We start from the raw sequence: 25658 nt of genomic DNA on the forward strand, positions 1-25658 counted from the left end.
ATTCACAAGGTGGTGGCATCCCTATATCAGGGGGATTTTCTTGCCTCTATCGACATCAAGGATGCTTACCTGCATATTCCAATCTGTGCCAGACACCAGCGCTTCCTCTGTTTTGCTGTGGGAGTGGAGCACTATCAGTTCATGGCGTTACCCTTTGGTCTTGCCTCCACTCCTTGGGTCTTCACAAAAGTGTTGGCCTCGGTTCTGGCATTGCTACGTCAGCCGGGATAGCGGTACTGGCTACCAGGACGACCTCTTCTTGCGAGCGGAGTCTTCTGCTGCCTTGCTGGACGATGTGGAGATTACTATACATATCCTGGAGAAGTTTGGTGGTGTCTACCTTCGAGGCCATTCCGTTTGCACAGTTCTATACTAGGTCCCTTCAAAGGGAGATCCTGGTGAAATGGGACAAGTGTCCGAGGTCTCTGGACAATTAGGTTTGGCTGAGCCGGGAAACCGGGGATCCCTGGTCTGGTGGCTTCAATCTCCAGCTCCTTGGCAGGGCAAATCCTTTCTCCCCCCTCTGTTGGACAGTGGTCACCATGGATGCCAGTCTATCCGGGTGGGGAGGTGTCCTGGGATTGAGCTCCGCTCAGGGTTGTTGGGCGCTGGAGAAGTCCAGACTACCGAGCAATGTCTTGGAACTTCGGGGTGCTCAGGCTGTGCCTGGATCACTGGACAGATCGGCTCTAGGGGGCTCCCAGTATAGATCCAGTCTGACAATGCCACGGCTGTGGCACAACAAAGAGTGTGTTGGCAGCCCTGGAAGTCGCCGACATCCTCCGGTGGGCAGAACACTTTGTTCCGGCTCTCTCCGCCATACACATTCCAGGAGTGGAAAACCTGCAGGGGGACTATATCTCAGTCGGCAGGTGTTGGACGTGGGGCCAGTATCATCTGATGTATGCCTTCTCTCCTCTCAAGCTTCTGCCACGGCTATTGCACAGGTTTGAGGCTGAAGGGATTCTGGTCATTCTAGTGGCTCCGGACTGGCCTTGCCGATCTTGGTACGCCTTCCTGGTGGGATTGGTCGCCGAGGTCCCTTGGAGACTGGCTCTCAGGGAGGATCTGTTGGTCCCAAGGGCCGATCTTCTATCCTGCTTTGCAGTCCCTGGCTTTGACAACCTGGCTGTTGAAAGCCAGGTACTGAGGTTGGTAATTCCAACACTGCTGAAGGCTAGGAAGTCTAACTCCTAGGAAGATTTATCATTGTATGTGGAAAGCGTACATTTTATGGTGTGGGTCGATCAGTGTTCACCCCCATTCTTTTTTTGGTGGCTCGGATTTTTGATCTTCCTTCAGCGTTCTTCTTTCAGCGACCCCTGGCTACGCACTCCTTGGTGCATACTTTTATTTAAGGGGTTCGACATCTGACTACTCCGGTGCGATCACCTCTACCGCCGTGGGATTTGAACTTGGCGCTTTCAGTTCTCCAGAAGCCTCCCTTTGAAGAAATTCCGCAGATTCCCCTGATTATGCTGTCTCAGAAGGTGGCCTTTTTGGTGGCTATTACTTCTGCTCGCAGGGTGTTTGAACTGGCAACATTATCTTGTTGTACGCCCTATCTGGTGGTTCACAAAGATAGGGTGGTTCTTTGCCCACGTCCGTCGTTCCTTCCTAAGGTGGTCTCTGCCTTTCATTTGCATGAAAACATTGTGTTGCCTTCCCTGTGTCCAAGGCCCAATCATAAGGAATTTGCGTTGCATGGACTGGATGTGGTTCATGCGATCCGGGTGTATCTGGCAGCCACGGAGTCTTTTTTCGGGGGTCAGACTCACTATTTGTGATCACGTATGGGCCAAGAAAAGGGCTGTCCGCTTCTTCTGTGACCATTTTCACATGGATCTGACAGATGGTGACTCTGGCCTTTTCTATCAAGAGTCAGGTTCCTCCTTTACCTGTAACGGTGCACTCTAGTTGGGTGCTTCATGCTTTTTGGGCCTTCTGACGTCAGGCGTCAGTGGCGCAGATTTTCGAGGCGGACACTTAGTCGTTGGTGCACACTTTCAAAAGTTCTACAAATTGGACTTGTTAGGATCTGCGATGCTTCCTTTGGCCGCAAGGTTTTGCAGGATGCTGTTTAGAGGGTCTGTTCCCTCTTTGGGGGTGTATTCAGATTTAACTTCAGTTGTTTTTTTTTGAGCTCCTGTTGGCCTAGTTGGCTTTTGTGTTTTGCCTTTGATATTTTTTTTGTCCCACCCCTCATGTTTAACACTGCTTGGGGACATCCCTATGGTTCTGAATATGGAGAACTGTGTCTGCCCTTCACCTTGGTCAGCCGCCCCATCAACCAGGGACCCCGCATTTTCAGCTAAGGTCCCCCAGTCTGCAGGCCAACCATAGGCGGCGGCATCCTTGCACCCAGCAGGTGACCCTTCACCTACTGACACCTGTGGTTCCTCCAGTTGCCTAATGCAGTCACAAACCGGACAGTCAGTCTGGAGGACCCCCATAACACAGTCCTGACCGATCAGTGACTTGGCCAGGCTGAAGGGACACATTTCCTGATATTATCACATCACTCTCCCCATCCACGCTATTTACAGTTCTGTTTGGGTTTTCCACAATGTTTACAGCTCTGTCCAGGCTTCCTACATCTTTTGCAGTCCAGTTCAGATTTTCCGCAGCACTTTCCGGTCCTCCAGGCATCTCTATGATCACTCCTGACGTCACTTCCGGCCCTCCATGCATCTCTATAATCGCTCCTGACGTCACTTCCGGTCCAGACCGGAAGTGCGAAACCCGGAAGTGACCGGCACACAGGACGCCGTGTCGCCACGGCTGCCATTTTAGGGCCTTCCACACCACACTGATTATCAGCAGCCAAACCCTGCACTTCAGCAACACTGGGAAATGAAGCAGCGGGGCCCAGCAAGCTCTCCAGTTTCTCCTGCTTGCCTGTTTCAGCGACATCCATCGCTTCCGGACCCTCTGCCATCAACTGCATTGGAGATGGTAAGGAAACTTCACCAAGATTATTTATTACAGGCAAGGAGGTAGTGTGGGCATAGCAGGGGGGACCACTGGCCTCTTCAACTGAGTTTTAGGCACACCTAAACCAGGGGTCACCACAGAACCTGATATCACAGGGGAACCTGCACCAACTCGGCTGCAACAACCTCAGCCCCATTACCAGCCGGAGATGAGGCAATATCCGTCCCCTTCATAGGTAAAGAGGTTTCACCTGCAGCACTGCAGGCCTGCTCACCCTGGGTTACCAACACCTCAGCCTCCGGCTCACTCCCTGCCCCAGTTTGTTGGCCCCACAAACCTCGCTACAGATGGGTGTTACCTCCACAATAGCTACTTGTGATGCAAGCTGGGACCTCCTCACGGACTGGCTGCCCTACATGCTATGTAGTGTATTTTCGCGCCTTACGGCGCCATCTTGTGTGTGGCAGTGCGATCGTTCCGAGCACATGTCGGCGGCCGTCTTGCAGAAGCCTCCCATTAGTTTACATAGGCATCCATTTTCCCTTGGCCTGCAGTCTGGTTCTGCCTCCAGCGGTGACATCACTTCCTCCTTTCTCACAGGAGAGTCCGAAGGCACTGGTAACACTTTGTGGGGTTCTGTCCTGCTGTTCTTTTTCCTGCCTTGCCTTGTGTGCTTTTCCTGGTCAGTTTTATCCCTGCGGGGGCTCTGTGTATCACAGTCTTATAGCGGTGTGCTGGGGAGGGGTCCACAGCGCACTTAAAGGGCCAGGTTCAAAAAAAAAACTTTTCTAATATGGAATCCCAGGACAGCAAATTCCCGCCAGCTTTGGTGGGGGATTCAGGGTCTACTGCATCCTCTAACCAGACTGATTTGGCTACTATTGTGGCAACTTTGGTGTCAAAAATGGATGTGTTGATGTCTGAACGTGCTGCTAGGAAAAGGCCTAGGATTTCCTTTTCTTCTGATTCTGAGTGTGACATGGTTGCTGTAGGTAGCGTGGCTCTTTCAGGGTCTCGCTCTTCTCAGGACCCGCAAGAGTCTGAGGGGGAGGGGGAGGTCGCAGGGGTGGATGAATCCCCCCCCCCCCCCCCTGGGTCGCCCGAGGAACGCGCAGCTATGGATGAGTTGATCCTAGCAGTGAAGGAAACACTACATTTGGAGGATGAGCCCACTCCTCCGGTCGTTGTGTCCTCTTTTGGAACACACAGGACCCGCAAGACAGCGCAGGTTTTTCCTTGCCCCGCAGAATTTCACCATAAGGTGACTGAGCTATGGCGTAATTTTAAGCACACCTTCGTGGTGCCTAAGAAGTTTCAACTTCTCTACCCTTTTGCGGCTACTACGGCTGCGCGCTGGTATGTGCCTTCTCAAGTGGATCACACGGTGGCCAGGTTGAACATGTCTACCCTGTTACCTACTGAGGACTCCCCGGTGTTTAGGGATCCTACTGATAGGAGACTGGAGTCTCTTGCCCGCCATGTCTACACGGTGGCGGGTTCCATGCTCAAGCCTATTTTTGCCTCTGTAATGGTGGCTCAGGCTGTGGCGGATTGGACCAAGGTGCTCAAACACACCCTCATGGCCGACTCTGCCCCTCCCACTACTGTGGACATGGTGGAGCAGATTCATCGTGGGGTCATGTATTTGTGCGATGCGGCTCTGAATGAGGCCCCATTGGCGATACGCCTGTCCAGTGTCGCTGTGGTTAACCGTCGATTAATCTGGTTAAAATGCTGGTCGGCTGACCAAAAGTCCAGGAAGACGGTGGCTGACATCCCCTATGCGGGGTCTCGCCTTTTTGGGGAATCCTTGGACGAATTGGTTAAAGGTGTCACTGAGGGTAAGAGCACTCTGCTCCCCCAGAATCCCAAGGGCAAGTTTTTCCGCGGTAAGCGGGGCCCGTCCTTTAAACCTACTCAAGGGTCCTTTCGTGCCTTCAGGGCGCGGAAAACAAGGGAAAACCCTTCAAGGGCCAAGGTAGCCAGAAAAAGCCCTGGTTTGGCAAACAAAAATCCGGCCAGGCCGGGCGGCGGCTCAGTCCGCCTCTGCCTGAAGGGGCGCCCTCACCCGTTTGTGCGATTAACTACAACCTTGGCTGCTCCTAATCACGGGCAGGTGGGTTCAGGAAATCATTCGGTCAGGGTACAAGATCGAATTTCTTTCACGGCCGGCAAACAGATTCTTTCCCTCAAATCTTCATTTGACCCCAGGGCTACAGGGGTTACAGGACCTGCATCAGGCGGTGTAGATCTTCTCGCTCAGGGGGTGATTGTCCCGGTGCCTCATCGGGACAGGTTTCGGGGTTATTACTCAAATCTGTTCACTGTGCCCACAAAGGAGGGCAAAGTGCGTCCGATTCTGGACTTAAAAGCGCTGAACCGCTTCGTGCGCGTTCAAAAATTCCGCATGGAGTCACTCCGTTCAGTGGTGGACTCCCTGAATCTTTGAGAGTTCCTGGCTTCCATAGACCTGAAGGATGCGTATCTGCACATCCCCATTTTCGAGGGCCATCCGAGGTACCTCCGCTTTGCTATCGCGGAGGATCATTACCAGTTTGTGGCGTTCCCTTCCGGTCTCGCTTTGGCTCCAAGGGTCTTTACCAAAGTCTTGGCGCCTGTTGCGGGCACAGGGCATCGCGGTCTTGGGATATCTGGACGATCTCCCGTTAAGATCGAGTGCCAGTCAGGACCTGCTGCGCGATCTGTCCACTATGGTCCAGACGCTTCAGGAGTTCGGTTGGACGATCAACGTTCAGAAGTCGACCTTGTCGCCTTCGGTTCGTCTCCAGTATCTGGGAATGGTTCTGGACTCTGCTCAAGCGAGGGTGTTCTTGCCGGAGGGCAAGCTCCGGACTCCGCAGAACGAGGTCAGGTCCCTCAGGGACAACGACTCCTCGTCACTCAGGACCTGTATGCGGTCCCTGGTGTCAGCCTTCGAGGCGATACCATTTGCCCAGTTTCACACGAGGTCTCTCCAGGCGGAGATCCTCGCCAGGTGGGACGGACTACCTCAGTCTTTGGACCTTCCGGCCAATTCTGTGGACGGTAGTAACCACAGATGCCAGCCTGTCGGGCTGGGGTGGCGTCCTGGGCAACCTGTCTGCCCAGGGCACCTGGTCGAAGGAGGAGTCTTCCCTTCCGATAAACATTTTGGAATTGAGAGCGAACAGGCTGTGCCTGATCCATTGGTCGGATTGTCTTCAGGGCCGTCCTGTGCGGGTGCAGATGGACAATGCCACTGCAGTGGCTTACATTAACCACCAAGGGGGCACCAGGAGTTCCCGGGCGGCCCAGGAGGTGACCAGTATTCTGTCTTGGGCCGAGACTCATGTCCTGGCGTTGTTGGCAGTTCACATTCCGGGTGTGGAGAATTGGCAGGCCGACTATCTGAGCCGCCAGACCTTGGACCAGGGAGAATGGACCCTACACCCCGAGGTGTTTCAAACTCTGTGTGCAAAGTGGGGATCCCCGGATGTGGATCTGTCCGCGTCTCGGCTTAACCACGAGGTGGAAAGGTTCGTGGCAAGAACGCGCGATCCTCTGGCAGACGCCTCGGATGCGCTGGTGGTGCCTTGGCGTCAGTATCGTCTGATGTATGCCTTTCCTCCGCTTCAGCTGTTGTCCAGGTTCCTTCGCAGGTTGGCCTCGGAACCATCACTGGTGATTCTGGTAGCACCGGACTGGCCTCGCCGGTCCTGGTACGCGGAAATCCTTCACCTGGCCGTAGAACCTCCGTGGCGGCTGCCAATGCGAGAAGATCTGCTGTCCCAGGGACCGATCTTCCATCCTGCTTTACAGTCGCTGGCTTTAACGGCCTGGCTGTTGAAAGCCAGGTCCTGAGAGACAGGGGTCTCTCCTCGGAGGTTATTCCTACTTTGATCAAGGCTAGAAAAGCCTCTTCTGGTAAGATTTATTACCGTACATGGAAAGCTTATTTTGCCTGGTGTGAGTCCAGGGTTTTCTCTCCTCATTCTTACTCGGTGTTGAGAGTGTTAGCTTTCCTCCAGACTGGGGTGGCCTTGCGCTGGCCACGATTAAAGGTCAGGTCTCTGCCCTGGCTGTTCTTTTCCAGCGCCCTGTGGCGTCTCATTCCTTAATTCGCACCTTTGTTCAAGGTGTGCGGCACTTGGCCCCTCCTAGGAAGGAGCCCTTACCTCCATGGGACTTGAACTTGGTTCTGTCCGTGTTACAGAGTTCCCCGTTTGAAAACATCAGGGAAATCTCGTTGCCTATGCTATCTAAAAAGGTGGCTTTCTTGGTGGCGATCACCTCTGCTCGCAGGGTGTCAGAGTTGGCGGCGTTGTCTTGCCGCTCCCCTTATCTGGTGGTTCATAGGGATAAGGTGGTCTTGCGACCTTCTTGCCAAAGGTGGTTTCGGAATACCACCTGAATGAGGACATTGTTTTGCCTTCGCTTTGCGCGAATCCCAAGCATCCAAAAGAGGTTGCTTTACATGCCTTGGATGTTGTCCGGGCGATCAGGGTCTACCTGTCGTCGACTGAATCCTTTCGGAAATCAGATTCTCTGTTTGTCCTTCCTGAGGGACCTCGGAAGGGTATGGCTGCGTCTGCGGCAACCATTGCCAAATGGATCAGACAGACCATTATACAGGCCTACTCGTTGCGGGAACGGGTTCCTCCCTTCCCTGTCAAGGCGCACTCTACCAGGTCGATGAGTACGTCCTGGGCCTATCGGCATCAGGCCTCGGTGGCCCAGGTGTGCAAGGCTGCGACTTGGTTGTCGGGGCACACTTTCTCGAAATTCTACAAAATTGATGTTCTGGCATCAGCTGATGCATCCTTTGGCCGCAAAGTTCTCTGTGCGGCCGTTCCTTAGGACACCCTGGTTTTTATTCGGGTTCCCAGCTGTTGGGGTTTTCTTCCCCTTGGTTATTTGTTTTGCTGGGTTGTTGCTCATGTTGAGCCTTTGTTTTTTTGTTACCCAGAAGGTTGCCGCCTTGTATGTGTAAGGTTCCTTTCTCTGATGTGGGTACTGCGTTGCTTTTCTGGCGGTTGCGTTGCCCACCCCTCATGTCTACACTGCTTTGGGACATCCCCATAAGTGAAGACTGTGTGAATGGGTGGCGACTGTCGGAGGACGTAAGAGAAAACGGAATTTTTGTAAAATCTTACCGTAAAATTCTTTTCCCTGAGTCCTCCGACAGTCGCCGGCCCTGCCCCTCTTTTTTTGGGGTCTTTTTTATACACTTTCAATGCTTGCGACCAAACTGAATTGGGATGGCTATTGCAGGGGGGTATTGAACTAGTAGGACAGCCCCCATGGGTGTGACTATGTAGATTTATTGTTCTTTTGCAAGTCTTATGCCTAGAAACTCCTGTGGAGATGAAGTCAATACCCCATAAGTGAAGACTGTGTGAATGGGCGGCGACTGTCGGAGGACTCAGAGAAAGGAGTTTTACGGATTTTACAAAAATTCAGTTTTCTCTTTCGTTCATTGATGCACCCAGCGTCATATCTTCATTTGACGGATGGGTTATGCTATGCTTCCTAGGAGTAGGACACTAGGCGGAAAAGGGTTATCAAAGTTACCAGAGCTTAACTATGCCTATGGGGCAATCCCAGGTGGTATACTCCCATCTCCTGCTCTAGGGTCTGTATTGTGTGCCGTGGGGGAATGGGTCCCTAGCAGGCTCCCTGAGGGTATCAATCTGGGTGCTTCATGCGCCCGCAGGCACCACCATGTTTTTAGGGCTCCTTGTGCGGCAGCTCGCTGGCCATTTTCCTGGGGACCCGCGGCCATGCTTTGGTGGACCGGTCTATTGTGCAGATGCGGCGGCCATTTTCTTGTAGCCGCATAGATAGTGACAGCATGGCCATTCCTCCTCCTTCGAAGCGGCGTGCTGCAATCGATTGGCGCTTATTCTCCTCTCTCCCTGCTGCTGCGGAGACACGTGGTGGTGAGTCCTAAGGCAGGATCTCCCTACCTGGTCTGATCTATTGCAGTTTTCTGGGGCCTGTAGTCCCACAACCATCAGCTCTGCTGGGGTTTATTCACAGCTACTGTTGAAACTTGATGAACTCAATGTTCTGGTACTCAGAGCAATCGAGATTTCTCTATCGCTCATTGACAGACGTAGTCCTCGGTGATACAGCACCTTCTGGTTATGTCGCCTCCACAGGAGTAGGACTAGACAGGAAACAAAATGCTCTGGTCACACCCTAGGGGCAGTCCCCGAGGGTATATCCTCTCTCTCTCTGCCACAGCAAATCAGTTTTTTTCTGTCTAGTCAGGAGTAAGGACCTAGATACCTTGTTGGGATCTTCGGTCCTGGCAGGAATTTGTTCTTAGAAAAGATTTTTTTAGACAGCTTTTTTTTTCTCCAGTGTTCCTGTGAGATCTTCAAGCAAGAAAGCTGAACTGGGCGACGGGCGGGATGTTGAGATCCAGTGGTCACCCCAGTTCAGCCTACGAGCGCGTGCAGGCCATAGCTCCGCGCTGGGTCGGCCGCGACATAGTCCCACTGGAGGGGACTGACCCTGCGAGTTAAACGTCTCGCTGAAACGCCAAGGACCATGAGTCACGGCGTCCGTATTGGTCGACAGCCCTCCAACTTCGGTGGAGAGGGGTACTGTCAGGAGTTGGCGCCCGCCTGGTTCCGGTATGGTGAGTAGTATGTTCCCACAGATCCCCCTATATTGAGTGTGATTTGTGTGTACAAAAAGCCAGCAGGCTTGGTTTGGGAGCTGACAATCTAATTACAAAGTATGTTTAAATGATTGTAATATGTGGCAGCACTGGAATCTTACTGTGTTACTAGAAGTATCCTACCTGTCAGAAGCCACAGGACAGGTATGCGGCTTGCCAGGTCATTCCTCCAGCTGAAGCAGGTCTCCCGACGGCCACGCGGTTCCGCCAGGGTTCGGTCAAGCTGATCTCCATGAGAGAAAGATTTTGCGATGCCTAGTTACTCTGCAGGACGCTGCTATGCTGTAACAGACCGCCGTAGATCGCACGAAGCCGCCATTTTGGCGTAGCCTCGTGTCTGCAGAATGGGGGCGGCCATGTTTGAGGTGACTCAAACACCTCGTGGAGCTAGGGGAGGCGCCGGAAGGCGTGCAGAGGGGCGGAGCCGCCTCCTTTCTTCCCGGGCAGCCAGCCAAAAGACTTCATGTTTGTGGACACAGCGCTGTAACCTGTTGCAGTGAACTCTGAGCATCAAGTGGTGAGCCTGGGGGTCTATCTCTCTCTCTCTCAATCGATAGGGATCCCTAGCAGGTAACACTGAGGGGCTTTTGTGGCGCTGGGGGTCTGGAAAAAAAAAAGTTTTTTATTTAAGTTTGGATTAAATTTTCCGGGTAGTTACTGGAATAATCATGGACCCTGCCACACAAGTACCCCCACCTGTTTCCCTCGAGGGGGCCACGGGACCCGCCGGTGCACAGAGTATGGATGCATTTACAGCAGTTTTGGAGTCTATGGTGGATCGGGTGGAGGCGGCCTGTCAGGGACGGGGGTCAAGAAAGCGACCCCCGCCTACCCCTATATCATCTGACACCTCTGACTCAGATTCAGAGATGGTCACTGCAGCTGCAGGTCCCTCTGCAAGGGCTGTTATCTCAGGTAAAGCTCCCTCAGACAGTGAGGAGGACGTTCATTCTGCCGCCATAATTCAGGAAGAAGCATTGGTGGATGCACTAGTTGTGGCGGTGCGGGAAACCTTAAGACTTGAGGTTTTACCGGCAGAGGCAACTGAAACAGAGATTCCCTTTGGTACTAACAAGCCCATCAAAACGGTGAAGGTTTTTCCTGTACCCAAGTGTTTTAGTAATAAAATTAAAGGAGAATGGGAGCATTCTAAGCGTACCTTTACTATTTCCAAGCGTATTGCTAGACGCTATCCGTTTGAGGAATCCCTCATTAAGAAATGGACGGTACCACCAGTGGTGGATCCACCTATTTCCAGGCTGAATAAAGCCACGGTTATCCCAGTGGAGGACACTTCGTCCTTTAAGGATCCGGTGGATCGAAAGATGGAAGCTGAGTCCCGCACTATCTTCTCCCTGATAGGGTCAGCATTTAGACCAGTAATTGTTATTAGTCTAGTTTCCCAGACACTAACGGAATGGGCGAGATTGGTACGCAAAAACCTTAGGGGAAAAGATATTCCCCAGGGAACATCTGATTTGATGGAACAGATTATACAAGGGCTACAGTTTGTCTGTGACGCAGCCTTGGATGCTACCCCCCTATTAGGGCATGCATCTATGTCAGCGGTAATCCTCAGACGTGTGCTGTGGTTAAAATGCTGGTCAGCTGACCTAGGTTCCAAAAAGACCTTGACGAATCTCCCTTTTCAGGGGAATCGCCTATTTGGGGCCACCCTAGATGAAATCATTAAGGATGCCACTGGGGGCAAGAGCACTTTCTTGCCACAGGCTGCTAAAGCTAAGGGACCTCGCAACAAGCGAGGACCTTTCTTTACCGCCCATAAAGGGTTCGCACGCCCGGCTGGAACAAGCGGGAAAGGCAAGACTCCTCCAGGAGGGTCAAGAAAGGCTGGTTGGACAAACAGAGGACCGACTCAGCCAAACCCGAAGCAAAGAATTACACAGCCTGAAGGTGCGCCCCCACCCGGGTTGAGGGTGGGGGGACGTTTTCACCGGTATTCAGGACATTAGATCGAGCATCGACTACTACTACCGTTGCGATTCTTCCCTTCCAACATTTAAGTACTACAGGGAGCGGTAGTCACCGTTCCCTGAACAGATCTTTTTCTTTACCTTTTCCTAAGATTAGTCTCAATTCCCCACAGGAATCGGATCTGGTTGACCAGACAGACCAAGAAGCCTCTAGCCGGGTGACTTAGGTCCCTGAGATTCAACCAGGAGAGATCACCGTTCCTGATAGGAATCAGGTGTCGGATAAATGTGTGGGAACAGAAAACGACCAGACTTTCTCGGATGGTCGGGGCCAGATAGCTCTAGGGACGCCTGGTTCAAATCCCGTCAGTGCCAGTGGTCCTAGAAATTCTAGGCTGGCCTCGTCAAGCCGGCCTGGCCGACTTGGACTTGCTAGTCGCGGACGTTCCGTGGGAACTGCGTCTCAGGGAGTATCTGCGGTCTCGAGGACCAATCTACCATTGTGCTTTACAGTCGCTGGTTTTAATGGCCTGGCCATTGAGACCCAAGTACTGAAGGACAGAGGTTTGTCAGCTTCAGTCATTCCTACCCTTATTAAAGCAAGGAAAGCGACTTCCAGCAGAGTCTATTATCACACATGGAAGACTTATATCGCGTGGTGCGAATCTTTAGGATTTCCTCCACGTACCTATTCGGTGACTCGAATATTGGCTTTTTTGCAAAAAGGGGTTGAGCAGAAACTAGCCTTGAGCACCATCAAGGGTCAAGTTTCAGCATTAGCAATCTTCTTTCAGAAACCTTTAGCTACCAAGTCCTTGGTGCGGAATTTAATCCAGGGGGTGCGGCACCTGGCTCCACCAGTCCGCGCCCCCTTACCGCCCTGGGATCTTAATTTGGTTTTGTCGGTTCTACAGAAACCTCCTTTTGAAAACATCAGGGAGATTCCCTTGCTTACTTAGCCACCAAGAAGGCCACCTTCTGGGATAATCACTTCTGCACGCAGGGTGTCAGAACTGGCTGCTTTATCATGCCAGTCCCCATACAAAGGTGGTTTCAGATTTTCATCTGAATGAAGATATTGTACTACCTTCCTTGTGTCCTCAGCCCAATCATCATTGGGAACATGCGTTGCATTCCTTGGATGTGGTTCGGGCAATCAGGGTATACCTGAAGGCTACGGAATCGTTCCGTAAGACGGATTCACTTTTTGTGATCACGGATGGCCCCAGAAAGGGGTTACCTGCATCTGCCGCGACTATTGCCAAATGGATTAGACAGACGGTGGTACAGGCTTATTCTATTAAGGGTCGGAGTCCTCCGTTCCCTGTTAGGGCGCACTCCACTCGAGCGCTCTGTACTTCCTGGGCCTTTCGCCATCAGGCGTCAGTGGTCCAGGTATGTAAGGCGGCCACCTGGTCGTCGGTACATACCTTTACAAAATTTTATAAAATTGATGTGATGGCATCGGCGGATGCCTCATTTGGCCGCAAGGTTTTGCAGGCCGCAATTTGAGGAGACCGGTGGTCTACCTCAAGGGTTTTTTTCTGTTTGAAAATTTTTTTGTTGAGTCTCATCATTAAGGATGAGCATTGTAAACTTCTAGTTGGCACCGGTTGGGCCTTCTAGATTTGGATTTGATTTCCTTTTTCCCACCCCTCATTTGTGATACTGCTCTGGGACGTCCCAAAGGTGCTGTATCACCGAGGACTACGTCTGTCAATGAGCGATAGAGAAAAATGGATTTTTTGTAAAATCTTACCGTAAAATCCTTTTCTCTTAGCTCATTGACAGACGTAGTACCCGCCGCTCTGTTTTTGAGTTGGGTTGGGTTAAATTCTCTAAACACTGCTTTTGTGACATAACTGGTTTGCTGTGGCAGAGAGAGAGAGGATATACCCTCGGGGACTGCCCCTAGGGTGTGGCCAGAGCATTTTGTTTCCTGTCTAGTCCTACTCCTGTGGAGGCGACATAACCCGAAGGTGCTGTATCACCGAGGACTACGTCTGTCAATGAGCTAAGAGAAAAGGATTTTACGGTAAGATTTTACAAAAAATCCATTTTTGTCTGATCTATGAACAAATCGACTGCTCGATCTCCCGGTTCGGAGCCAATCGGACAATGCCATGGCTGTGACCTACATCAATCATCAAAGGGGCACAAAGAGTGCCCGGGCGGCCCAGGAGGTGGCTGAGATCCTGACGTGAGCGGAAGGATAGATTCCGGCTCTCTTCGCAGTTCACATTCCGGGAGTGGAGAATTGGCAAGCAAATTACCTGAGTCGTCAGGTTCTGGATCACGGGGCATGGTCCCTTCATCCAGAGGTATTTCGTCTTCTGTGTGTCCGTTGGGGGAGCCCGGAGGTCAAACTGTTTGCATCTCGGCTGAACAAAGAGGTGCAAAGGTTCATGACCAGAGTTTGAGATTCACAGAGTAGAGTTCACAGACGCATTGGTAGCTCCTTGGTGCCGGTATCTGCTGACTTATGCCTTCCCTCCGATACAGCTGTTGTCGAGGTTTCTCCAAAGGATGACAGTGGAGAATGTTCTGGTGATTCTGGTGGCTCCAGACTGGCCCCGTCGGTCTTGGTACGCAGACCTGGTAAAGATGGTCGTCGTGCCTCCCTGATGGTTGCCTTTGAGGGAGGACCTGCTGTCTCAGGGGCTGGTCCTCCATCCTGCTTTACGGTCGTAGTTGTTAATGGTTTGGCTGTCGAAGGCCAGGTGCGGGGAGATGGCGGTTTCTCTGAGTCTGTGCTTCCTACCCTTCTTAGGGCTAGAACAGCGACTACCAGAGAGATTTATCTTTGCACGTGGAAGATGTATATTTCGTGGTGTGGATCGCAATAATTACACCCTTGCCTTTTTTTTGGTGGCTAGGGTCTTGGCTTTCTTGCAGAACGGAGTTGAGCAATGGTGGACCTTGGGCATGATCAAGCTTTGGTGATGTACTTCCAACGCCCGTTGGCTGCTAATACCTTGATTCGCACTTTTCTTCAAGGGGCGTGTCATATGGCTCCTCCGAGACGATCCCCCTTGCTTCCGTGGGATTTGACTTTGGTTTTGTCTATTCTTCAAAAGTCTCTTTTTGAGAATATAGGGACATATATCTGCCTTTGTTGTATCGGAAGGTTGCCTTTTGGTGGCCATTACGTCTGCTCGCAGTGTGTCTGAGTTGGAGGCGTCAGGTTCCTCCTTTCCCTGTGACAGCGCATCCTACCAGAGCGCTGAGTGCCTTTTTGGGCTTTTCCTCATCATGCCTCTGTTACTCAAGTGTGTAGGCGGCAACTTGGTCGTACGTGCATACCTTTACAATCTATACCTTTACCAAATAGATTTGTTGGCATCTATGGATGCATCCTTTGGCCGCAATGTTTTGCAGGCTACTGTTTAAAGAAAATTGTTTTTCTCTTTCAGGGGTTTATATTTGCATTCTATGGGTATGCTCCTGTGGTTCCTGGTTTAACTTGGTTACCCAGTTGGCTATGTTTAGCTTTTGGAAAAACGTTAGATTTTTTTTTTTTTTTTGGTTACAGTCCACCCACTCCTCATGCCTACACTGCTTTGGGACATCCCTATGGTATAAGAAGCATAAGAGCTGCGTCTGTCAATGGAAGATAGAGAAAACTGGATTTTTGTAAGAACTTACCGTGAAATCCTTTTCTCTGGAGTCCATTGACGGACGCAGCATCCACCCCTCTGTTATGGGGATGGTTTGTGTCTTTTTCACTGCTTGCTACGAAACTGGCTTGTGGCAGAGTGTGTGTGTGGTTATGTTGTGAAGGACAGCCCCTGTAGCCGTGTTAGTGAATTTTTTCCTGCCTAGTACTACTCCTGTAGGCAGTAGCATAACCCTATGGTATAAGAAGCAGAAGAGCTGCGCCTGTCAACGGACTCCAGAGAAAAGGATTTTACGGTAAGTTCTTACAAAAATTACAGTTTCTCTTACGTCCTCCGACAGTCGCCGCCTCTTCATATTCGTCACATATGGGGTATTAGACTTTGCTCCGAAGGAGTAGCTAGGCAACAGAATATGTTAACAATAAAGCTTTAACATATCCCACCCTCAAGGGGTGGTCCCCTCAGTCAATACCCTCCTACTTCCTGCAACCATATCTCAGTTTAATGTCTAGCTTGTCAGGAGTGGCTGGCTCTCTCTGTGCTGGGACTTTCTGTCCCAGACTCTTTCTTCTTTTTAATATTTTGTTTGAGTTTTTCTCTCTACCTTTAATTAGCTGTTATTTTGTCAGCGTTAGTTCTTCGGACGAAGAGGATCATGCGGACTGGGTCTCGGGCTGATCCCCCTGGTCGCAGGTCGTGGGTCAGTGGCTTCCCAGTCTGCCATCGAGCGTTCAGCCAGGTAACGCTCCTGGCATAGTGAACGACCCATCCCTGTTCGGTGCAGGGATGATTGGTGAGGTGGCTACCTCACTGGACGCTGTGCGGTTTCTTAACCCCCATTTTGTGCGTCTTGAATTGCGACTCTCCCTGCCTCATGTGCAGCGGCTTGTTCGCCTGTGCGGGTCCCCCACGCCATGTGAGGTAAGTGTATTTATGTGGGGACCTGTCTGTCTGGGGGGGTGTCAGTCTGGGACTGTGTAACCTGCCTCTATTCACACTGCTTGTCTCCCTATCTCTCGGCTGCATGCTGTGGGCTGCAAGGGGGGGGGGGGAGCTGTATGACACTGTGTGTGTCAGACTGGGCAGTGTGAGAAGCTGTGTGCTGTGGGGCATGTTTTTTTTTGGCATGTTTGGGCATATACAGCGATCGCTGCGGCGATCTGACATGTATTCTTATATTGGAATGTAATGTGTGCTTTAATGCACTGTGGAGCGGCGGTTTCGGCGCCAAACGACGCCATTTTGCCTACACCCGCTCCGGCCGCATGGTTTACATGCATGGCGGCCATTTTCTTGTAGCCTCCATAGGCTTACATAGAGCGCCCTGGCAGCATCACTTCCTCTTTCCAGGAACACCGATCGAGGCAGCAGCAGCGGCGAGGGTCTCCTCAGGTTTTATCCTTCTGTTCTTGCTATCCATTGCCTGTGTTCAGTTTGCATATTCCCTGTGCTTGAGTGTGGTGCGGTGGGCTGCGCTTGCCGCGCTTGCTTAAAAGGGGCAGTTAACCCTTGGTTGTCTGGCATTACAGGGGCAATGGATTCTCAGGAGGGCAAATTTCCTACAGTATTGGTGGAAAGCCAGGGGACCGCTGTTTCCCCCCCAGGGGGGGATTTAGCCACTATTGTGGCTGGCCTTGCTGCTCAGGTGCAAATGCTGGTGGCTGCTCAATCTACTAAAAGGCCCAGAGTTGCTCTTTCCTCTGATTCTGAGGGTGAAGGTGATGGGGCTGTTCTGGCAGGGGCCTCCTTATCGGGGTCCCGCTCCTCTCTTGATCTAGTGGGGTCTGAGGTGGAGGCTGAAGTTGAGGGGGTCGATAATTCTCCCCCTGGCTCGCCTGAAGAGCTTGCAATCATGGATGAGTTGATTGCTTCCATTAAGCAAACGCTGCGTTTGCAGGACGAAGTGTGTCCCCCCGCTGCCTTGGCGGCTTATGGGACGCAGAGAAAACGCAGGACGCCGCAGGTTTTTCCCTGCAATGCTGATTTTCAGCGCGCTGTTAAGGATCAATGGCGCGATCTGCGCAAACCTTTTGCGGTACCAAGTAAATTCAAGCTGCGTTATCCTTTTTCGCCTGCCACTGATGAAAGGTGGTGTGTGCCTCCACCAGTGGATCATGCAATTGCGGTTTTGAACAAAGCCACTGCGATTCCTGCAGAGGGTTCCCCTGTTTTCCGTGATGCCACGGATAGGAGACTGGAGTCTCTTGCCCGTCATACTTATTCTGTTACGGGTTCTATTCTTAAGGCTCTGTTTGCTTCTCTCATGGCGGCCCAGGCGATCGCAAGTTGGACGCAGATGCTTAGGCGCGTCCTAGTGGCCGACTCGGCCTCGCCGGCGACCCTGGATATGGTGGATCAGATCCACCAGGGTGTCATGTATCTGTGTGATGCGGACCTGGACCTGATTCCGTTGGCTGCACGTGTGCACAGCGTGGCGGTGTTGTCTCACCGCCTGGTTTGGTTAAAATGTTGGTCGGTGGACCAATCTTCACGTAAGACCTTAGCCAATCTGCCTTATGATGGGTCTCGCCTTTTTGGGGAGTCCCTGGATGTGTTGATTAAGGGGATCACCGGGGGTAAGAGCACTCTCTTGCCCCATTTCCCCAAGGCTAAGGGGGCTTCTGGGAAGAAGCATGCAAATTTTCGGCCCCCTCAGGGGTCCTTTCGTGCCTTTCGGCCGCACTACAAGGGCAAACCGTTCAAAGGTCAAGGCTCTCAGAAGAAGCCCTGGTCTGGGAAACAGAAGTCCGGCCAATCCGGACCTGCAGCCCATAACAGTTCGGCCTGAAGGGGCGCCCTCACCCAGTTTTGGGGTGGGGGGACGCTTGCTCGGTTTTCTTCAGCCCTGGTTGGCCCGTGTGCGGGACAGATGGGTTCTGGAAATCGTTCGATCTGGTTACAAGATCGAGTTTCTCTCTCGGCCGGAGAGCAGATTTTTTCCCTCAAATCTTCAACTGTCTCCAGAGCGCTTGCGGGACCTGCACCTGGCGGTGCGGGACCTGAGGGCTCAGGGAGTGGTGGTTCCGGTGCCTCATCGGGACAGGTTTCGGGGGTTTTATTCCAATCTGTTCACCGTGCCCAGGAAGGAGGGCAAGGTTCGTCCGATTCTGGACTTGAAGGCTCTGAACTGCTCTGTGCGGGTTCGCAAGTTCCGCATGGAATCCCTGCGGTCGGTGGTGGCTGCCCTGGTTCCGGGGGAATTCATGGCCTCCATCGATTTGAAGGATGCGTACCTTCACATCCCCATATTCGAGGGTCATCAGAGGTACCTTCGATTTGCCATTGCGGAGGATCACTACCAGTTCGTGGCGTTGCCCTTTGGTCTCGCCTCGGCTCCGCGGGTCTTCACCAAGGTGCTTGCACCGGTTCTGGCATTATTGAGGGCCCAGGGCGTTTCTGTCCTGGGGTATCTGGACGACATTCTGGTTCGGTCTGCGACCAGCCAGGGTCTGGAGGAGGACCTGTCTGTCACAATGCAAACTCTGCAGGAGTTTGGTTGGACGATAAATTTTCCAAAGTCGACACTGAGTCCGTCGGTTCGTCTCCCCTATCTGGGAATGATACTGGACTCGGTGCAGGCGAAGGTCTTCCTGCCGGAAGACAAACTCAGGACTCTCCGGGAGGAAGTCAGGTCCCTCAGGGACGTTCCGAACTCGTCTCTGCGGACGTGTATGAGATGTCTGGGATTGATGGTCTCGGCCTTCGAGGCGATTCCTTTCGCACAGTTTCACACGCGGGGTCTCCAAGCGGAGATCCTGTCCAGGTGGGACGGGCGACCTCAATCTCTGGATCTTCAAATCTCGTTGAGTCTTCGCACCAGGGAAAACCTTCTGTGGTGGCTCCAGTCCCCGTTGGTGTCCGGGGGCAAGTCGTTTCGTCCGATCTCGTGGACGGTAATCACCACGGATGCCAGCCTGTCGGGCTGGGGTGGAGTTCTGGGCGTTCTGTCCGCTCAGGGGACTTGGTCGGAGGGGGAGTCTTCCCTTCCGATCAACATTCTGGAATTGCGTGCGATAAGTCTCTGTCTTCATCGCTGGACGGACCGGCTGCAGGGTTGCCCGGTTCGGGTGCAGACGGACAATGCCACGGCGGTGGCCTACATCAACCACCAAGGGGGCACCAGGAGTGCCCGAGCGGCTCGAGAAGTGGCCGACATTCTGTCTTGGGCCGAGACTCATGTCCCGGCGATAACGGCGGTTCACATTCCGGGAGTGGAGAACTGGCAGGCGGACTATCTGAGTCGCCAGACCCTGGATCAGGGGGAATGGTCTCTCCATCCGGCTGTCTTCCAGACGTTGTGTGCGAAGTGGGGTCTTCCAGATGTGGACCTGTTCGCGTCTCGCCTCAACAACAAGGTGAAGAGGTTTGTGGCAAGGACGCGCGACCCTCGGGCAGACGCGTCGGACGCGTTAGTGGCCCCGTGGCATCAGTACAGGCTGATGTACGCGTTTCCACCGATTCAGTTGCTGTCCAGGTTCCTTCGCAGGTTACACTCGGAACGCAACACGGTGATTCTTGTGGCACCGGACTGGCCTCGCCGGTCCTGGTACGCAGACCTCGTGAATCTGGCGGTCGACGCCCCGTGGCGTCTGCCTCTTCGAGACGATCTACTGTCTCAAGGACCGATATACCATCCTGCTTTACAGTCGCTGGCTTTGACGGCCTGGCTGTTGAGACCGAGGTCCTGAAGGAGAGGGGTCTCTCTCCGGAGGTCGTTCATACTTTAATCAACGCGAGGAAGTCTTCCTCGGGGAAGGTTTATTACCGTACTTGGAAGGCCTATTTTGCCTGGTGTGAGTCCAGGGGGTTTTCACCCCGCACGTACTCGGTGTCCCGTGTGCTGTCTTTCCTTCAAACGGGTGTTGATCAGCGTTTGGCGCTGGCTACGATAAAGGGTCAGGTGTCTGCTCTGGCCGTTCTGTTTCAACGTCCCGTGGCTTCCAACCCATTGGTTGGCACCTTTGTTCAGGGTGTGCGGCATCTGGTTCCCCCGAGGCGGGATCCTCTGCCCCCTTGGAACTTGAATCTCGTTCTATCTGTGTTACAACGTGCTCCTTTTGAACAGATCAGGGAGATCTCTTTGTCCATGTTGTCCAAAAAGGTCGCCTTTTTGGTGGCGATCACTTCGGCTCGCAGAGTGTCGGAGCTGGCGGCTTTGTCCTGCAAGTCTCCGTACCTGGTTATTCATTTGGATAAGGTGGTCTTGCGACCTAATCCTTCTTTTCTGCCGAAACGAGTTTCGGAATTCCATCTTAATGAGGATATTGTCTTGCCTTCGTTGTGCACGAAGCCTAAACATCCAAAGGAGGTGAGATTGCACTCTCTGGATGTTGTTCGGGCGATAAGGGTTTACCTTAAATCGACTGAGTCTTTTCGAAAGACGGACTCCTTGTTTGTTCTTCCAGAGGGTCCTCGGAAGGGCATGGCGGCTTCGGCCTCTACCATCGCCAAATGGATCAGGCAGACCATTGAACAGGCCTATGCTTTGCAGGGGAAGGTTCCCCCTGTGCCTGTGAAGGCGCACTCTACTAGATCTCTGAGTACGTCTTGGGCCTGTCGTCATGGGGCTTCTGTAGCCCAGGTGTGTAAGGCGGCGACTTGGTCGACCGTGCACACTTTCACAAAATTCTACAAAGTAGATGTTCAGGCATCGGCGGATGCTTCCTTTGGCCGCAAGGTTCTAGTGCGGCTGTTCCCTAGGGTCCCTTGTTGGGGACTCCTGGCTGTTGGGATAAGTTTTGTATCCCCTGGTTTTTTTGTCTTTTCCTGGGTTGTTGCTCCTGTTGAGCACTTGTTTTTTGCTGTTGCCCAGCTGGTTTCCTTCCTTTGGTAAGGTTCCTTCTTTGATGCGGAGACTGCGTTGCCTTTCGGCGCGGATGCGTTTCCCACCCCTCATGTTTGCACTGCTTTGGGACGTCCCCATATGTGACGAATATGAAGAGGCGGCGACTGTCGGAGGACGTAAGAGAAAACGGAATTTTTGTAAAATCTTACCTGTAAAATTCCTTTCTCTGAGTCCTCCGACAGTCGCCGCCCCCGCCCCTCTTTTGGGGTTTGATTGTATACTCTACTGCTATTCCACTAAAACTGAGATATGGTTGCAGGAAGTAGGAGGGTATTGACTGAGGGGACCACCCCTTGAGGGTGGGATATGTTAAAGCTTTATTGTTAACATATTCTGTTGCCTAGCTACTCCTTCGGAGCAGAGTCTAATACCCCATATGTGACGAATATGAAGAGGCGGCGACTGTCGGAGGACTCAGAGAAAGGAATTTTACAGGTAAGATTTTACAAAAATTCCGTTTTTTCCCCCCACTGGGTCAAAACCCTCTTGACCCCTTCTCAGGGGGTTCCAAGAGGCCCTGGGGTGGTAAGTCCAAGGCGGGCTCCTCCCGGTCTTGCGGATAAGCCCTCCTCCGCCTGAAGGGACCCCCTCATCTGTACCAGGGGTGGGGGGATGTCTTTGCTTCTTTCCGGATCCATGGACCTCGTTCATCCTTAGACGAGAAGCACTATCAGTTTGTGGTGTTACCCTTTGGTCTCGCCTTCGCTCCTCTGGTGCTCACAAACGTGTTGGCCCCTGTGTTAGTTTTACTCAGACAACAGGGGATTTCGGTACTGGGGTACCTGGACGATCTTCTCCTGATGGCAGAATCGTCCTCGACCCTAAAGAAGGATCTGGACGTCACAGTGAGAACTCTGCAGGAGTTCGGCTGGACACTGAATTTTCAAATGTCAGCCTTGACTCCGTCCAACAGGTTGGACTTTCTTGGGTTTACTCTGGATTCTGCCTCAGCCCGGGTGTTTCTCACGTAAACGAAACTATTGAAATTGCAGCGTGCGATTCGACTCCTGTTAACCAATCATCGGTTGTCTCTCAGGACCTGCATGCAGGTGCTGGGTCTGATGGTCTCCACCTTCGAGGCCGTCCCATTTGCTCAGTCCCATACCAGACTTCTGCAAAAGGAGATTCTAACCAAATGGGACAAGAACCCACAGTCTTTGGACAATTTGATCCTGTTGAGTGGGGTTGCGAGAGGGTCTTTGCTTTTGGTGGCTCAGTTCCCTGGCGCTTTGTCAAGGAAAATCCTTCCTCCCGCTGTTCTGGTTAGTAATGACTATGGACACCAGCCTGTCCAGGTGTAAACATCCTGGAAATTCAAGCAATCAGGCTTTGCCTGTCCCGATCACGGTTTCGTCTACAGGGGTGTCTAGTAAGGATTCAATTGGACAATGCCATGGTCGTGGCGTATATCAATCATCAAGGGGGCACTAGAAGTGCCCTAGCGGCAAAAGAAGTGGACGGTATTCTACAGTGGTTGGAACATCGTGTGGGTGGAAAATTGGCAGGCGGACTACATCAATCGTCAGACACTGTGTCCGGGCAAATGGTCCCTGCATCCGGAAGTTTTCCAGCAACTGTGTCTTCGGTGGGGGACACCAGATGTGGACCTGTTGGCCTCTCGTCTTAACCGTAAGGTTCCGAGATTCATTGCGAGGTCTCGGGATCCTCTGGCACATGCCGCAGACGCTCTGGTGGCCCTTAGGGGCTGGTATCGTCTGATTTATGCCTTTCCTCCAATACAATTTCTGCCGAGACTTCTGTGCAGAATTGAGGCAGAAGGGATTCCAGTGATTCTGGTGGCACCAGTCTGGCCTTGTTGGTCCTGGTACGCGGGCCAGGTTAGACTGGTAGCCGATGCCCCTTAGCGGCTTCCCCTCAGGGAAGATCTTCTGTCTCAAGGACAAATCTTCCTTCCTGCTTTACGGTCGCTGGCTTTAATGGCCTGGCTATTGAAAGCCAGGTACTAAAGGATAGGGGTTTGTCGGAATCAGTGATTCCTACCCTGTTAAAAGCTAGAAAATCTACTTCTCTGAAAATTTACCATCGAGTTTTGAAATCGTATATTACTTGGTGTGAGTCTCGGGGGATTTCCCCCTGCTCCTTTTTGGTATCACGTCTTCTGGAGTTTCTACAACGAGCGTTTGGCTTTGGGCACCATAATGGGACAGATTTTGGCTTTGGCCATTTTCTCTTAAAGACTGTTGGCAGCGAATTCCTTGGTTCACACATTCGTGCAGGAAGTTCGTCATTTGGGTCCTCCGGTGCGTTCCTTAGTGCCTCTGTGAGACTTAAAACTTAACTTAGTATCGGCGGGCCTCCAAAAACCGTCTTTTGAGGATATTCTTGAAATTCCTTTACTTGCCTTGTCACAGAAATTCCTTTACTTACCTTGTTACTTACCTTGTCCTAGTCTTGGTGGCTATTACTTCTGCACTCAGAGTCTCGGAGCTGGCCACGTTGTCCTGTCGGTTGCCTCATCTGGTGGTTCACAAGAACAAAGTGGTGCTTCGCCCCTGTCAGTCGTTCGTTCCTCATTTCACTTGAATGAGGACATTGTGTTGCCTTTATGTTCTAAACCAAAGCACCTGAAGGAGGTTGCTTTGCATTCTTTGGATGTGGTTTGGGCCGTCAAGGTGTACCTGATGACGACTGAGTCAATTCGGAAATCCTTGTATTTTGAAGATTCCTTGTTTATTAGGGAAGGTCCTCGTAAGGGACAGGCTGCGTCTGCTGCAACCATTTCCAGATGGATCAGTCAGACAGTGGTGCAGGCCTACTCAATTAGGTGCGGGTTTCTCCTTTCCCTGTTAAGGCGCTTTCCACGAGGGCGCTCAGTGCTTCTTGGGCCTTCCGTCATCGGGCGTCGGTGGTTCAGGTTTGCAAAGCCGCCACCTGAGCGTCTGTACTCACATTCACTAAGTTTTACAAAGTGGTTATTTTTGCATCTGCAAATGCTGCTTTTGGCCGCAAGGTTTTGCAGGCCGCCATGGCAGAGACTTCTGTCTTTTGAGGGTGTTTTTTTTCTGATAGATGAGCTCCAGTTGTTCCTGGTTGAGCTCCAGATTTACCTGGTTGGCTAAGTTTAGCCCTGTTGGGAATTGTTTACTGCTGTGTTTATTTCCCACCCCTCATGCTGATACTGCTTTGGGACGTCCCATCCGTCAAATGGAGATATGACGCTGTGTCCGTCAATGAACAAAAGAGAAAACTGGATTTGTGTCTTACCGTAAAATCCTTTTCTATGATGTTCATCGACGGACACAGCACCAACCCCTCTGGAGTTGGGTTATGTATTCTTCTGACACTGCTTGTTACAAAACTGAGATCCAAGAGCAGGAAGTGGGAGTATACCACCTGGGACTGCCCCATAGGCATGGCGTAGTTAAGCTCTTGTAGCCCTCTTTTGGAATGGTTATGAGAATTGCCCTCGCCAAATAGGATATTGCGCTAAGAGCAAATGAAAAATGAAGCTCTTCTGACTGCTTGAATTTTTGGATAAAAACGTGAGCGTGATGCATCACGGAATCAAATCGTTGATAAGATAATCGAATCGTGAGACTACTGAAGATGCACACCCCTATAACCTACGGTATACTGGGTGTCACTGGGAACACAACTTATACGCCCCTGGGGTGAGAGGATATAACTGAGGGGAAGGAAAAGAGGGAACAAGAGAAGAAACAGGACAGGGAGAAAAAAAACTTTCCAGTAAATGTCATTTGTCACTGTTCTGGCTTGTGTTGCCCCCACTGTGTGTTCTGATACGTGGCCTTCCTCCTTCAGCGGTCCAGCGTGTCCCTTCCGGTGACCTGCCTCTTCAGCCCCGGATCTAGTAACTGATGTCTGTCATCCTGCGGAACTCTCCAATGAGGTTATGGTGTATGAGTGTCCCTGCCCCCTGCCATTGTCTATCATCTCATGGCTGCTGTTCCACCAGCATACACAATGGACCCTGGTACTATGTAAGCTTGTTACCTATTGTTGCTGTCATTATCCTTCAATTGGACAATACCGCTAGCTTTATTTTTATCCTGGGGGGGGGGGGGGGCGCCTCACTGTTTTTTACATTTTTCTATTGCCGGCAATGATATTGCATCGCCAGCAATTTAAATATCATTTCATTCATTTTTTTTTTTTTTTGTCCTTAGAAATGTTTTTTTTGCTGCAGCATGTTCTATACATGCTACAGATGGTATGCAGCTGGTGAGTCATTTGTTGCTTGGGATGCGGCCGTTGGCTTCCTGGCCTGCTCCTTAGCAGCCAGCTCAATGCGATAAATTACTACAATAAATCTAAATCGAACAAATACCGCATTCGGTATTTAACAAATTCTTGCACTTTAAAAACTGATTTACCACAAGCGTTAATTTACCACATTTGCCCGTTATTTAACTCTTAATGAATTGACCCCTTTGACTCTACTGAGAGATCCCTGAGCGTTTTGTTGGTGTTCTGTTATAAACCGAACACAAACGTTGTAGGGAATCACTCAGGTTCAGCAGCAATGGCAGTGCAAATCAGACCAGAGTCCCAGTCCCACCACAAAAAAGGGGGAGGGTCATAACGGGCACAAAAGGTCTCCAGATATTTAAAAAAAAATTAAAAATCTAGCTAGTTAAAAAAAAAAAGTCACAGAATACAAATTATTGTGGACACCAGGG

The 25658-nt window shown here is 51.7% G+C and overlaps 1 protein-coding gene across 1 annotated transcript in view; it reads left to right on the forward strand.

Annotated features, from left to right (window-relative positions):
* The window catches only part of RBM44 (RNA binding motif protein 44), a gene marked incomplete at its 5' end in the record, with an annotated part of 455780 nt that overhangs the window by 342038 nt on the left and 88084 nt on the right, over window positions 1–25658 (forward strand). The window lies entirely within an intron of this gene.

Source organism: Pelophylax lessonae, assembly GCF_965119305.1.
Source record: "Pelophylax lessonae genome assembly, chromosome: 6".
Lineage (NCBI taxonomy): Eukaryota > Metazoa > Chordata > Amphibia > Anura > Ranidae > Pelophylax > Pelophylax lessonae.